Source organism: Schistocerca nitens, chromosome 5 (assembly GCF_023898315.1).
Source record: "Schistocerca nitens isolate TAMUIC-IGC-003100 chromosome 5, iqSchNite1.1, whole genome shotgun sequence".
Taxonomy (NCBI): Eukaryota; Metazoa; Arthropoda; class Insecta; order Orthoptera; family Acrididae; genus Schistocerca; species Schistocerca nitens.
In genome coordinates, this window is record NC_064618.1 from 303,501,803 (window position 1) to 303,517,496 (window position 15,694).

The 15,694-nt window shown below is 43.2% G+C and overlaps 1 pseudogene; it reads left to right on the plus strand.

The window, feature by feature from the left end:
- The first annotated feature begins 1,067 nt into the window (after positions 1-1,067).
- Positions 1,068-1,185, plus strand: LOC126261012 (5S ribosomal RNA; annotated as a pseudogene).
- The last annotated feature ends 14,509 nt before the right edge of the window (positions 1,186-15,694 follow it).

Consider the following 15,694-nt stretch of genomic DNA (forward strand, 5'->3'; position numbering starts at 1 on the left):
AGCGCGGGCGCGCGTCGCGTTATAGAGACGTAACGGTCGCTATGACACAATAGCGGCGCATTGTTCCACATAAATATTCACACGGCGCAATTTGCATGCTCTCGCCGGCCCACGCTGTGCCTTACGGGCGCACAGACACCTCGCGGGTGATCAGCCGGCGCGTACAGCCAAATGCCACGGCAGCCCGCGCTACACGCCCACGGGGGAACCGGCTACCGCTGCTGCTCCCTTACTGCTGCCGAAAAATTTGTCTCAGATGCCTTATACGCGTTATGCCTCATAGAAAAAATTAACGGAACAGCCATAACTTATCCGGAAACTTGTAGTCATATCTTCTTACTTAAAAGGTTTGACGATCACTGACATCAAAATTTAAGATCTATCTGCAAGACAGAAGGGAGTTACATGAAACTTGAAAGGAGTCTACTGGGGTACACTTTTATATGGCACCCGAACATTGCAATGATACTAATGTAAACTAAAATGAAACTATTATATTGTAAACGATGTACGCCTGATGCGCTATATAAAGCGGATCGCTGACTTTGCACGACGCCAGAGCCAAAGATACTGCTTCTAGTCTGAGACTGTAGTGTTGGAGTAAGACAGGGCTTGGCGCACAGCAGTCAGTGTGCATCAGTTTGTGAGCGAAAGAAGATGCGGTAGGCCGTTTTGTGGTGTGCTCTGCAAAGCCACCAAGTGTTAGATTACAACGTAGGAATAATCTCATACCAATATTTTGTCTTACACCTCAGGTAGTTAAAAATGATGAGTGATTTTGTAGTGGAATGTAAAGTGAAATGATGAAATGTAGATTTAAATGTGACAAGAAAGGATTACTGGATTGATATTACAAAGAAGCTTTGCGAGTGTATGTATTATTGGATATAAATGTGAAAGCAGAAGTCTTCTCGCAGTTAGGTAAGGAAGCTAATTTTTTATCACTTTGGTTTTTCCAGCGCGTTAGTGTAAATGAGTTGATCGATAATTGGTAACCCCAGAATGTACGTAACCAGATCTGATGTATAGGCGAGTTAGATATTTTCCTCTTGTAATGTTCTGAGATCGGCAACGGCGTTGCCGCAGTGGATACACCGGTTCCCGTCCGATCACCGAAGTTAAGCGTTGTGGGGCGTGGACGGCACTTGGGTGGGTGACCATACGAGCCGCCATGTGCTGTTGCCATTTTTCGGGGTGCACTCAGCCTCGTGATGCCAATTGAGGAGCTACTCGACCGAATAGTAGCGGCTCCGGTCAAAGAAAGCCATCATAACGACCGGGAGAGCGGTGTGCTGACCACACGCCCCTCCTATCCGCATCCTCGTCTGAGGATGACACGGCGGTCGGATGGTCCCGAAGGGCTACTTGTGGCCTGAAGACGGAGTGGAACAATGTTCTGAGATTTTTTGTTACCACAGGTACGCGTAATTTGATAACATGTCTTTATGCTATTTTGTGATGTAAGATAATACTTGCGGTACAAATCTCATTGTAACTACGTCAGCAAAGAAAGGTTTTCATTTAGTAAAAAGGATGTCATTTTTCTCAGTAATGCAATTTCAATTGTCAGATATTTTGAAAAGCCAAACTTACCTTCGAATACAACTTCACTCTTCCCCCATGAACCATGGACCTTGCCGTTGGTGGGGAGGCTTGCGTGCCTCAGCGATACAGATGGCCGTACCGTAGGTGCAACCACAACGGAGGGGTATCTGTTGAGAGGCCAGACAAACATGTGGTTCCTGAAGAGGGGCAGCAGCCTTTTCAGTAGTTGCAGGGGCAACAGTCTGGATGATTGACTGATCTGGCCTTGTAACATTAACCAAAACGGCCTTGCTGTGCTGGTACTGCGAACGGCTGAAAGCAAGGGGAAACTACAGCCGTAATTTTTCCCGAGGACATGCAGCTTTACTGTATGATTAAATGATGATGGCGTCCTCTTGGGTAAAATATTCCGGAGGTAAAATAGTCCCCCATTCGGATCTCCGGGCGGGGACTACCCAAGAGGACGTCGTTATCAGGAGAAAGAAAACGCATTCTACGGATCGGAGCGTGGAATGTCAGATCCCTTAATCGGGCAGGTAGGTTAGAAAATTTAAAAAGGGAAATGGATAGGTTAAAGTTAGATATAGTGGGAATTAGTGAAGTTCGGTGGCAGGAGGAACAAGACTTTTGGTCAGGTGATTACAGGGTTATAAATACAAAATCAAATAGGGGTAATGCAGGAGTAGGTTTAATAATGAATAAAAAAATAGGAGTGCGGGTTAGCTACTACAAACAGCATAGTGAACGCATTATTGTGGCCACGATAGACACAAAGCCCATGCCTACTACAGTAGTACAAGTTTATATGCCAACTAGCTCTGCAGATGATGAAGAAATTGATGAAATGTATGACGAGATAAAAGAAATTATTCAGGTAGTGAAGGGAGACGAAAATTTAATAGTCATGGGTGACTGGAATACGTCAGTAGGAAAAGGGAGAGAAGGAAACATAGTAGGTGAATATGGATTGGGGGGAAGAAATGAAAGAGGAAGCCGCCTGGTAGAATTTTGCACAGAGCATAACTTAATCATAGCTAACACTTGGTTCAAGAATCATAAAAGAAGGTTGTACACATGGAAGAATCCTGGAGATACTAGAAGATATCAGATACATATTACAGTGGTAAGACAGAGATTTAGGAACCAGGTTTTAAATTGTAAGACATTTCCAGGGGCAAATGTGAACTCCGGCCACAATCTATTGCTTATGAACTGTAGATTAAAACTGAAGAAACTGCAAAAACGTGGGAATTTAAGGAGATGGGACCTGGATAAACTGACTAAACCAGAGGTAGTACAGAGTTTCAGGGAGAGCATAACGGAACAGTTGTCACTAATGGGGGAAAGAAATACAGTAGAAGAAGAATGGGTAGCTCTGAGGGATGAAGTAGTGAAGGCAGCAGAGGATCAAGTAGATAAAAAGACGAGGGATAGTAGAAGTCCTTGGGTAACAGAAGAAATATTGAATTTAATTGATGAAAGGAGGAAATATAAAAATGCAGTAAATGAAGCAAGCAAAAAGGAATACAAACGTCTCAAAAATGAGATCGACAGGAAGTGCAAAATGGCTAAGCACGGATGGCTAGAGGACAAATGTAAGGATGTAGAGGCTTATCTCACTAGGGGTAAGATAGATACTGCCTACAGGAAAATTAAAGAGACCTTTGGAGAAAAGAGAGCCAATGGTATGAATATCAAGAGCTCAGATGGAAACCCAGTTCTAAGCAAAGAAGGAAAAGCAGAAATGTGGAAGCAGTATATAGAGGGTCTATACAAGGGCGATGTACTTGAGGACAATATTATGGAAATGGAAGACGATGTACATGAAGATGAAATGGGAGATACGACACTGCGTGAAGAGTTTGACAGAGCACTGAAAGACCTGAGTCGAAACAAGGCCCCGGGAGTAGACAATATTCCATTAGAACTACTGACGGCCTTGGGAGAGCCAGTCATGACAAAACTCTACCATCTGGTGAGCAAGATGTATGAGACAGGCGAAATACCCTCAGACTTCAAGAAGAATACAATAATTCCAATCCCTTGAAAGCAGGTGTTGACAGATTTGAAAATTACAGAACTATCATTGTAATAAGACACAGCTGCAAAACACTAACGCGTATTCTTTACAGACGAATGGAAAAACTGGTAGAAGCCGACGTCGGGGAAGATCAGTTTGGTTTCCGTAGAAATATTGGAACACATGAGGCAATACTGACTCTACGACTTCACCTTAGAAGAAAGATTAAGGAAAGGCAAACCTACGTTTCTAGCATTTGTTGTCTTAGAGAGAGCTTTTGACAATGTTGACTGGAATACTCTCTTTCAAATTCTAAAGGTGGCACGGGTACAATACAGGGAGAGAGAGGCTATTTACAATTTGTACAGAAACCAGATGGCAGTTATAAGAGTCGAGGGGTATGAAAGTGAAGGAGCGGTTGGGAAGGGAGTGAGACAATGTTGTAGCCTCTCCCCGATGTTATCCAATCTGTATATTGAGCAAGCACTAAAATAAACAAAAGAAAAATTCGGAGTAGGTATTAAAATCTATGGAGAGGAAATAAAAATTTTGAGATTCGCCGATGACATTGTAATTCTGTCAGAGACAGGAAAGGACTTGGAAGAGCAGTTGAACGGAATGGACAGTGTCTTGAAAGGAGGATATAAGATGAACATCAACAAAAGCAAAACGAGGATAATGGAATGTAGTCAAATTAAATCGGGTGATGCTGAGGGGAGTAGATTAGGAAATGAGACACTTAAAGTAGTAAAGGAGTTTTGCTAATTAGGGAGTAAAATAACTGATGATGGTCGAAGTAGAGAGGATATAAAATGTAGACTGGCAATGGCAAGGAAATCGTTTCTGAAGAAGAGAAATTTGTTAACATCGAGCATAGATTTAAGTATCAGGAAGTCGTTTCTGAAAGTATTTGTATGGAGTGTAGCCATGTATGGAAGTGAAACATGGACGATAACCGGTTTGGACAAGAAGAGAATAGAAGCTTTCGAAATGTGGTGCTACAGAAGAATGCTGAAGATAAGGTGGGTAGATCACGTAACTAATGAGGAGGTATTGAATAGGATTGGGGAGAAGAGAAGTTTGTGGTACAACTTGACTAGAAGAAGGGATCGGTTGGTAGGACATGTTTTGAGGCATCAAGGGATCACAAATTTAGCATTGGAGGGCAGCGTGGAGGGTAAAAATCGTAGAGGGAGACCAAGAGATGAATACACTAAGCAGATTCAGAAGGATGTAGGTTGCAGTAGGTACTGGGAGATGAAGAAGCTTGCACAGGATAGAGTAGCATGGAGAGCTGCATCAAACCAGTCTCAGGACTGAAGACCACAACAACAACAACAACAACAACTTCACTATTGAAAAAGTCAGTGTTAGTAATTCACCCAAATCACTACCGCTTCCTCTAACAGGTCATATGCTTTTTAAAGGCACTCAATTCTTCACAAATGTTTTCACTTAACAGCCAAAAGAGTTTCATGTATATTTCAAAATATTACAGCCAGCATTGCACACCACTGAGTCTATAGCTGGTATATTTTATTCTTCTTCATGAGAGAGGAAATATAACGAAATCCACCGTCGCTGCTTTAGAGGTAAGACAATTTTATTTATTTGTTATGGTCACAGGCACACCAGAGTTATTAGTTTTGAACTGGGTCAGAGGTTTCAGTACCTAAGGGGCTGAATGTATTTTACAGTGACTGTATGTCTTTATTGGTGATGGGAGTTGCATTGCCCAATCAGTATGTATAAAGTTTTCCGATAATAACACACAGTAAGCACGCCACTTGCAGTTCCAACACGATACATGATAACTTCAGTTTTGTATACATTCCCAGTCCAGGCGTTCATTTAAGTATTTCAATAAATAAAAAATAAGCAAAGTTAGATAATTAAGTCGTTGAAAGGTTATGCGGTTTTATTTTAATAATGTCAGTGACTGAAAGTTTTTGAGAAAGCAATGTATGCGGGGTGTTCAATCTACATCTACATCTACATTTATACTCCGCAAGCCACCCAACGGTGTGTGGCGGAGGGCACTTTACGTGCCACTTTCATTACCTCCCTTTTCTGTTCCAGTCGCGTATGGTTCGCGGGAAGAACGACTGTCTGAAAGCCTCCGTGCGCGCTCGAATCTCTCTAATTTTACATTCCTGATCTCCTCGGGAGGTACAAGCAGTGCAACAATTTTTTTTTTGAGAAAGAAAATTTATTTATTGAGGATTCCAATACACCATATTATTCTCCACGATTTTGGTTGCAAAACTCCACTCTTTTGGTTACAAAACACTTGTTTTGTCATGATCTCCATTCAATACGGCGGCCGTACGCCATCTTACTGCGAGGGCCTGTACGCACGCATAGTACCACTGTACCGGTCCACGTCGGAGCCAACGTCAGTAACCTCCCCGCCTTCCACTTGCTGCTTCCCGCGGAGTGCGTCTTTCATTAACCCAAACAGATGGAAGTCGGAATGTGCGAGATCCGGGTTGTAGGCTGGAAGACGTAGAGTAGTCCAATGAAATTCTGTAAGCTCCTCTCGGGCGCGCAGACGTATGTGAAGCCTTGCATAGTCGTGGGGGAGGAGGGGTGCCTTCGTATTTATATGGCGATGAAAAGGGCGAAGTCGTTTCTTCAATTTCCTGGGAGTAGCACAATACGCTTCTGAGGTGATCGTTGCCCCATGAGGAAGGAATAATCCCTTCGGAGTCCGTAAAGACCGTTGCCATGTCGTTACCAGTTGAAGATGCGTCTTTGGACTTCTTCTTCGGTGGAGAGATAGTATGGCTCAAATGGCTCTGAGCACCATGGCACTTAACTTCTGAGGCCATCAGTCCTCTAGAACTTAGAACTACTTAAACCTAACTAACCTAAGGACATCACACACATCCTGCCCGAGGCAGCATTCGAACATGCGACCGTAGCGGTCGCGCGGATCCAGAATGTAGTGCCTAGAACCGCTCGGCCATCCCGACCGGCAAAGATAGTATGATTTACGTTTTGTTTCTGGTTCAAAGTGATGAACTCAAAATGGTTCAAATGGCTCTGAGCACTATGGGACTCAACTGCTGGGGTCATTAGTCCCCTAGAACTTAGAACTAGTTAAACCTAACTAACCTAAGGACATCACAAACATCCATGCCCGAGGCAGGATTCGAACCTGCGGCCGTAGCGGTCTTGCGGTTCCAGACTGCAGCGCCTTTAACCGCACGGCCACTTCGGCCGGCGATGAACTCATGTTCGTCCCCTGTGACGTTGTTAAAAAGAAATGTAATGATCAGCCTCGTAGCGCGCAAGCATTTCCCCACAGATAGTCCTTCGTTGCTCTTCGTGGTCTTCTGTTAGGTGTTGAGGAATCGAACAGGCATATATTTTTGACTACCCCAGCTGGTGCACGAAAGTGTCGGTAGTACTAACAGAAACATCCAGTTGAGCAACGAGGTGTTTGATTTGATCCATCGATCATCTCGAATGAGAGTGTCCGCACGTCCCAACATAGCAGGAGTCACAACGGTGTGTGGTTGCCCAGCACGCGGTACATCGGGCTGGTTTATACGATCTCGTTATGAGGATGACAGACGCCTCGTCCAACGACTCATAGTGCTCTTGTTCACTATCAGGTCTCCCACACATTCTGAAAGCGCCTGTGAGTATCTGCAATGCTCTGGTTTTCCGCCCAAAGAAAATCAGTGGCAGCTCTCCACTTCGAAGTCACCTCCGTTACAGACGCCATTTTGAATGCTACGTAAATCGCCGCCACCTTCGGCAAACTGTAATGGTTCAAGCGGAAATACTCCGCAATGTCCCACATAAAATTCCGCATTTTTTCAACCGAAATTGGCAGAGAAAAAAATGTGTTGCACTACTTACTGAAGAGAGTTGTAGCACGTCTCAGTACACTTACAATCATAGACAAAGGCAGAGAAGCTCCCAGAAGAGACGACCGAATGTCACTGTAACTCCGTTACATGCACATCATTGGAGGGTGTGCATAAGATTAGAGCGCAATTCTCTGTGACAGAACAGCCGCCAGAGAGTATTAGTGAGCCGTGAGTGGCTCGTGTTCGTGCCATATCTCATTTGACATCCTGTTTTCACTGTACTACCACCTAGTTACGTTAATTTCAACTACTGATTGCCGCCTTGCCTGCCCGTGAGCGGCAGCAGCGGCGCTTATCGATATAAGCCCTGACGTATTATCTTTGCTGACTGCTATTACTTCCCGGTTGTCGTGTGTTGCGAGTTAGTTCGGATCTGTCAGTGAGTTGGGAGGCACTAGCAGTGCAGTTCGGACCTGTTAGTGTTTGACTTAGGACGCGGCAGAAGTTCAGTCGGGGCGCGGCTGCAGTGAGGTCCGGACAGCCATGACTCGCCCGGTGGTTGCCGATACATATCACTTGAGTGCGGACCACCTTGGTTGGTCGTCGGTCGGTCGGCTTGTCGGACGACGTGTATGTTGGCCGACGATCGCTTATGGGTTGCCTGCGTTTGCCGACTCGTGATTCTTCCTTGTTATTGCACAGTCGCTGCCGTTAGTATTGTCTAGTCCTTCGGCAAATGTTTGTGAAACTGTGTGTAGCTTGTGATGTCGACTGCCCAGTTATTTTAGTGCTGTTTCCTTGCTGATGTGTAGCACTTGGTCGGTTGGCGCAGTCGCGACGTAAGTCGCGTCAGTAACGTGCGGATAGGCATCACTTGCCCGACGGTTGCCGACACACATGTTTAGAGTGGGGACGACTTTGGTTGACCGTCGGTCGTTCGTCTTGTTAGACGACGTGCATTTGGCCGGCGATTGCTAATGGGCTGGCTGTGTGAGTCGACTCGTTGTTCGTCCTTGTTATTGCACAGTCACTGCTGTGAGCATCGTCTAGTCCTCGGGCGGATGTTCGTGGGGCTGTGTGTAGTTATGTGATTTTCACTGACAAGTTTATTTAAGTGTTGTCGGCGTACTGCCTCTTAGGGAATTGCCCACCATGCTGCTCCGATGACAGGAGTGAAATATTTATTTTTAACATCAATGAGACTCCTATATAAACTAACTATTAAAAGAGGACAACACAATCTTGATGATAATAAACGTCCTCTTTCCACCAAAATAGGCACAGTCCTTTTTCGTTTAGTTTTATGAGCAAAAATTCAGCTGCAGGATACAATTCACATCTCATTATTTTCCGACATCCAGCGAAGTGCACCACCGCCGATCACAGACGATCACGCGTGCATTAAAAAAATTTCAGACATGTGAAATTACATTAAAGAATAGAATCATTCACATCATTAGCTCACATGTCGGAAAAAAACACAATCATTTTATGTTCGACAACAACAAGCTACAATTCAAGAGGATGTAGCTGTTTTGTACACTACGGCAGGTCTCGTTTTACCACTGCGATGCTATATCATACATGCGTTTACGAAACAAATCGTGAGAGTCTGTCTTGTAATAGAAATTCCTATAACATTCTACCACACGTCTCTTCCGTTACATCGAAACCAATCACCACCTGCATGCTTACATTTGACGTTGTTGATGCATAACTCACCTCAGTGACATGTCTGTAATGTTTTGTCACACAGCAGCAGATTCTTGTGTTCTAGTTTTTTAAGCAATTTGGTCACCACAACTTGTTTCATGCAATCAACCCACTATCATTCCTAGATTCCACAACAAGCTATAATTCGAGTCGTGCCTACATTATGATTAGAGTTTATGAAGTATGAAATAACTCCCATGTTTGTAAACATATGTTCGTGACAATAGTAATAAAAAAAATCACGACTCTACGAGTCTAGAGACAGACGATTCCTATTAGATTTATGTACAAAATCGGTGTAGCTTTGAGAGAACTACCTGCTTGCAAACTTTAATCAGTTACAGCACTCCTTGTAATAGAACCTCATATAAGAGTTACTGCATCTTTCTCTCTTGATATATTGAAAAACAATTATTATCTGCGTGTTGTCATTGAGCATATTACATATGACGTATCACTGCATTGGAGCTGGAGGCCAGTGCTCAATGTCCTTTGCACAGATCTGCACAAAAGTTTGTGCTATACTATGTCGCCCGACCAGAAAAAAATTGCATTTGTGGTAGGTGTTGACAGCTGTACTACATTTACCATATTTTAGAACACGGAATGAGAAGTGATATCACAATCGCATGGATAGAAGTGTCATGAAATCGGTGAAATTACGAAAAATGACACAATACGTAGAAACTGAGGGAAAATAAGCCGAAATTTGGGCAAGTTGAGGGAGTACTTGCATGTCTTCTGATTGGTGAAGACCAATTCTTGTACATGGGAACGAGTATACGAGAGCAAGAGGAATATGAGAAAACGTTGCGATGGAAGCACCGAGAACTTGTGAAACAGTCTTTTAATTTTCGACGAGGCAACATTGACGTAATAGTGATACACGCGAGTTGACTACTGTCTTTGATGGTTTCCTGGAAGAAAGAGAACTCTCTGCTTCCAAACTTACTTGCATATGCATTAAAGGATGACAGAGAGTGGATGTAATAAATGGTTGAGATGGAGTTGAAACGACGTAGGATTTAATGGTATCCTGATGCTGCATACTAGAGAGAGGGGAACATGTTGCTGCAGGTCTTTTGACCATTTTTTTCTGTTATTCTGTTGGGATACAACAGTTGAATGACATAACTCGGATACACCTACGTATTCTGTGACTCAGAGTACTGTCTACTTGCGATCGTTAACAGCAAACAGCTCGGTCATCAGAGACTTCCATCCTGTCTCGACACATTCCTATAGACGACCGAAGATTTATGCAACATACTCCATTTCCCTGTCACATCTTGACCATTAAATCGAGTCTTCAGTTTTATAACTATGGTGATATTAGCGGCAGGTGTTTGTTAGGTACTACAAGCCCCGTGAACACATCTGCTTGACATATGTCCTGTTTACAGAGTTATTGACAGAATTACGTGTAATTTTGCATGTGAAACACTGCTGTTATGCGTTTGTCTCTTTCTTTGTAAGAGTCATTCTCCGTTATTAACGATCATTTTATACAGGATTGATGCGTGCATAGTGTAATTTCTGAACCGTGATCAGATGTGAACTGTGAGGGGCTATACACCCCTGAAAAGCTATATTGTACATGTATCACAGGGAATCAATGTTTAAGGAAGTAGTTTTCATTTTATAGTTTCTCATCATAGTTTATCATCGAGAAATCTGCAAGGAGAAAGTATGTCATTGGGATAGTAACAGCGTTGCATTCCATACAACTAATAGGTCGGAAACCACAAAGATCTAAAATTATAGCGTGTTTTAAGAGCAGAACATTGTAGCATTAGGAGTGCATGTGTTTATTTTCTCTCTTACCAATACCTTCTTGGTAATGGCCCTAGGTAGCGCAATTGATTTACGCAAAATGCTGCAAACTCCATCTATATCGAACTCCATCATGCATAAAAACCACCCTTTCTTGTTTTAACCGTCTGTTATATCATCCTAACAGTTTCATATCTACTCTACACTGAAAAGGGGGTGCTAACCTCCTCGACATTCGCGAATCTGGAGGAATCTTGTGCTCTTGGATGGGTGTGGGACAGCAGTTGCAGCCTTGGTTCACATTGTTCCTTCACAAAATGTGGAATGTAATGCTCTACTTCTGGCCAGCTACAGATTAAATCAGTGCCAGTGCTGGAAGTAGCATTGGTCAAAGACAATGCGAGGAGATCTTTTGGTCTCTAACTTTATCCGAAGAATCCAAGAATGCCCTGTGTCTCCCATCCAAATAGAGAAAGATCGCAAATAACGCCCTATGATCGAAGTGCTAGAGATATGTAGGTCGCTGTCTGGTATACTTTGGCGTATACGGTTGAGAAGTGCCGGCCGGTGTGGCCGTGCGGTTCTAGGCGCATCAGTCTGGAACCGCGTGACCGCTACGGTCGCAGGTTCGAATCCTGCCTCGGGCATGGATGTGTGTGATGTCCTTAGGTTAGTTAGGTTTAAGTAGTTCTAAGTTCTAGGGGACTGATGACCACAGATGTTAAGTCCCATAGTGCTCAGAGCCATTTGAACCATTTTGAACGGTTGAGAAGTAACAATGAATGAATGTACTGCACAGTCATCTGTTTACATTCGCAATGGTACTCGTAAAGTAGTGGGAGGGCTGTTTAGCAATGATACAGAGATTGGGAAGCATGCTGCCGCATCATTGGTCATTGTTGATATTACGGTAAAATTGCTAAAATTGATCGCAGTATGAACTGTGATGCTTATTATTACAGTACATCGATGGTGACTTTATCATCCTATCCGTCCACCGGGTATGCTGTTGATTACCACATAATGATTGACTGACATCGCTTGTTTGAGGTGGAGAAAGAGTCTTGGTGGAGGGGGCCACACCTTCAAGGGATGGCTAGCACTGAAACAGTGATCGCGTAAATGGCACCAATATGAGGAATCAATCAAATGGAACACAGCGCCATCAGCTATACCGTCACTGTGAATGATGAGTTCAAATGTAGAGGTCGTCAGTCACATCCGGACAGCAGTTTGGAAACGCTCCACAGTGCCTCAAAACCCTTCCAGTTTTGTGACTGTCTTTCATTTCAATCACTCACTGTGTGAGTGGGTGTTGTGGGAGCAGCAGCAATAACGTGATTTACACCCTGTGATGTGTAGTTTTCTGTGAGAGCCAACGGATCATAAAGCGTTAAATGACCTCGAAGTCGTGGCGAAAAAAAAAAAAAGGACCCTCTCTTGCGACTTATAATCTGCGGGAGATGGGAGATGGTCCTCGTACAGAAAAGGCGATTAAACTTTACACTGGTCTGTGTAAGAGACGTCGACCACTGGCCATCTGCTCCAGTGGATCAATATCTGTATATTTAATAGGATCGCCACATGTGCTGGATGCCGGCATGCAGACTGTAATTGTTTTCGATATATCAGAAGAGAGAGATGCGTTAAAAATATATCTGACAAAGTTTGCTGAGCTTTTATGGTTCGTAATTTTTCTCTATTGGATGGAACAGAAAAACGATAATAGAATGTTTGGGTGATGGACGTGAATGGGCCCTGAGGGGCGTGGATCTGCCTCAGACTGCAGTACCTGTATGATGTTGAGTCTTCCTAATTTTCCCAATAAGAAACACCACCATAACTGCTTGTACTATCTTTTATACCACCTCATATTGCAGGACCAGGCTTCGTTTGGCACTGATCTTACACTTTGTACACGATTGGCAGAGCTATGACAACATGTTTCCACTTCCAACGAGAGGTCAAAACACGATCATATAGCATTAACTCCGCTCAATCTGTTCCTGCAAGGGTTGCAGAATGTGGTAGATATAGCTCTCTCAGACTGCTGCCTAGTTCCGACTTAAATTTCGATGATCAGATGCGTAAAGCTGCAGGGATGGCGGGAAAAATTCTGACAAGGGAACCTCCCCATCGCACCCCCCTCAGATTTAGTTATAAGTTGGCACAGTGGATAGGCCTTGAAAAACTGAACACAGATCACTCGAGAAAACAGGAAGAAATTGTGTGACCAATGAAAAAAATAAGCAAAATATACAAACTGAGTAGTCCATGCGCAAGATAGGCAACAGCAAGGATAATGTGAGGCCAGGAGCGCCGTGGTCCCGTGGTTAACGTGAACAGCTGCGGAATGAGAGGTCCTTGGTTCAAGTCATCCCTCGACTGAAAAGTTTAATTTTTTATTTTCAGACAATTATTTTGCGAAGCTGCACGGGTACACACAGCAGTATTGTTTACGTGATCGTGTGTCAATTATGAAAGTTCAGGCACTCACACATAATCAACTTCGCTCTCCAAAATTCCAGGACATGTTCAGATTTCCTTGGACATATGCAGGATTTGACGGTCTACACACGGAAAAATTTGAAATCGTTAAAAACATATATTTTGACAGAGCACAGGGAAAACTGTGCGACTGTGAAACTGTTGCATTCCTTTGCTGCAGTTTATGTGACAAACTCTTATATATTCATCACTTTTTCGGGAGTGATTATCACATCCACAAGAAAACCTAAATCGGGCAAGGTAGAAGAATCTTTTTACCCATTCGCCAAGTGTACAAGTTAGGTGGGCCGACAACATATTCCTGTCATGTGACGCACATGCCGTCACCAGTGTCATATAGAATACATCAGACGTGTTTTCCTGTGGAGGAATCGATTAACCTATGACCTTGCGATCAAATGTTTTCGATTCCCATGGGAGAGGCACATCCTTTCGTCTACTAATCGCACGGTTTTGCGGTGCGGACGCAAAACACAGACACTAAACTTATTACAGTGAACAGAGACGTCAATGAACGAACGGACAGATCATAACTTTGCGAAAATAAAGAAAGTAAACTTTTCACTCGAGGGAAGACTTGAACCAAGGACCTCTGGTTCCGCAGCTGTTCACGCTAACCACGGGACCATGGTGCTCCTGACCTCACACTCTCCTTGATGTTGCCTATCTTGCGCATGGACTACTCAGTTTGTATATTTTGCTTATTTTTTTCATAGTTTCACACAACTTCTTCCTGTTTTCTCGATTGATCTGTGTTCCGTTTTTCAAGGCCTCTCCACTGTATCAACTTATAACTAAATCTGAGGGGGGTGCGATGGGGAGGTTTCCTTGTGAGGAGCAGTTACAAGATGCATAGGGACTATCTAAAATCATGTTGGAATTTTATTGTAAAAGATAAGTTCGAAAAAGGTGAGTCACTTCGATATATTAGACACCGCAATTAAGATTCACTAGTGACTGTAATCATTAAGTGTTCTCCATAGGATCCTACGCAGGTATGTGGTCGAATGAAAAGACTTGATTCCAAATCACAGACAGCATTTCTTCCGAAAAGCGTAGCACTAGACATATGAAAAGCCAATGTACATTTCTTAGAACCTCAGTCATCACACCATCCTCTGTATGTGATCATTCTCAACCAACCATCACCTATAACCCACTGCATATATCATAGAACCTCTGATGTGGCATCAAGACAGATTTCTTTACAAATACTGGAGAAACATCTAGCTGCAGCATGAGGGAGCTGCAAATACAAGCTTCATACAACGTTGATTAGCCGAATCAGTTTCTAAATTAGGTTATTTTATTACGAGCGTACATCGTCGGCACTGTCGGTCTGTTAATACACACTCTGGCGATCACCGTCTATATTCAGTGTTGAGGTATTTGTGCAGAAAACCCACTTCATTCGGAGGTAGTGCCTTACCTCGATTTATATGGCTTTTATAGTTTTTAACATGGATATCGTTACCGATACTTGTGAGCATCTGTAGAACCAAGACTGCGTGTGGCGGTAACACGGCCGTTGCAGTCGTATGTTTAACATCTGCCGGCTTGTAAGGCGATTAACCTCTCTTTCTAAGACAGTGGTACCACGCGCAAGGAAAAAACTTTCGTGGTATGTCCACCCATAGCTGATTTTCGCTCATTATTGTTTCGTATCGCCAGCATTCAGTTATTGGTGAAGTATTATACTTATTAGTAGTAGGGGATGCGTCATAGAATCGCCTTGAGCAGCAGATTTATAAAGTATGTGGGTATTCCGACATATGCAAGAAAAATGACTATATCCTGTTATAAGGGAAGGAATGGATTTGATGTGGAAAACTGCAATACCTGTAAGGTGAATAAATGATTTTTAAACTACTTATGAAGGAACAACACGGGAGCCCTCTTGTATAATTAATAGTTTGCTGGATATGGTCTTTCTCCAGTACAGACAACAAAATTTTGTGCAGATGTACGCAAAGGACTTCGAGCAGTGGTCTCCCGCTCCAATGGAGTGATATGGTATATGTAATACGCTCAATGACAACACGGAGATAGTAACTGTTTTTCGATATATCGGGAGAGGCAGACATGGTAAATTTTTATAAGAGGTGCTGTAACTGATTAAAGTGTGCATGCAGATAGTTCTCTCAAAACTAAACCGATTTTGCTTATAAAACTAATAGGAATCGGCTGTCTCTATTCTCATGGAGTCATGATCTTTTTTATTATTGTTGTCACGAATGTGTGTTTAAAAACATAGGTGTTATTTCATTCTTCATAATCTCTACACCACCTGAACTATAGCTCGTTGTGGAATCTA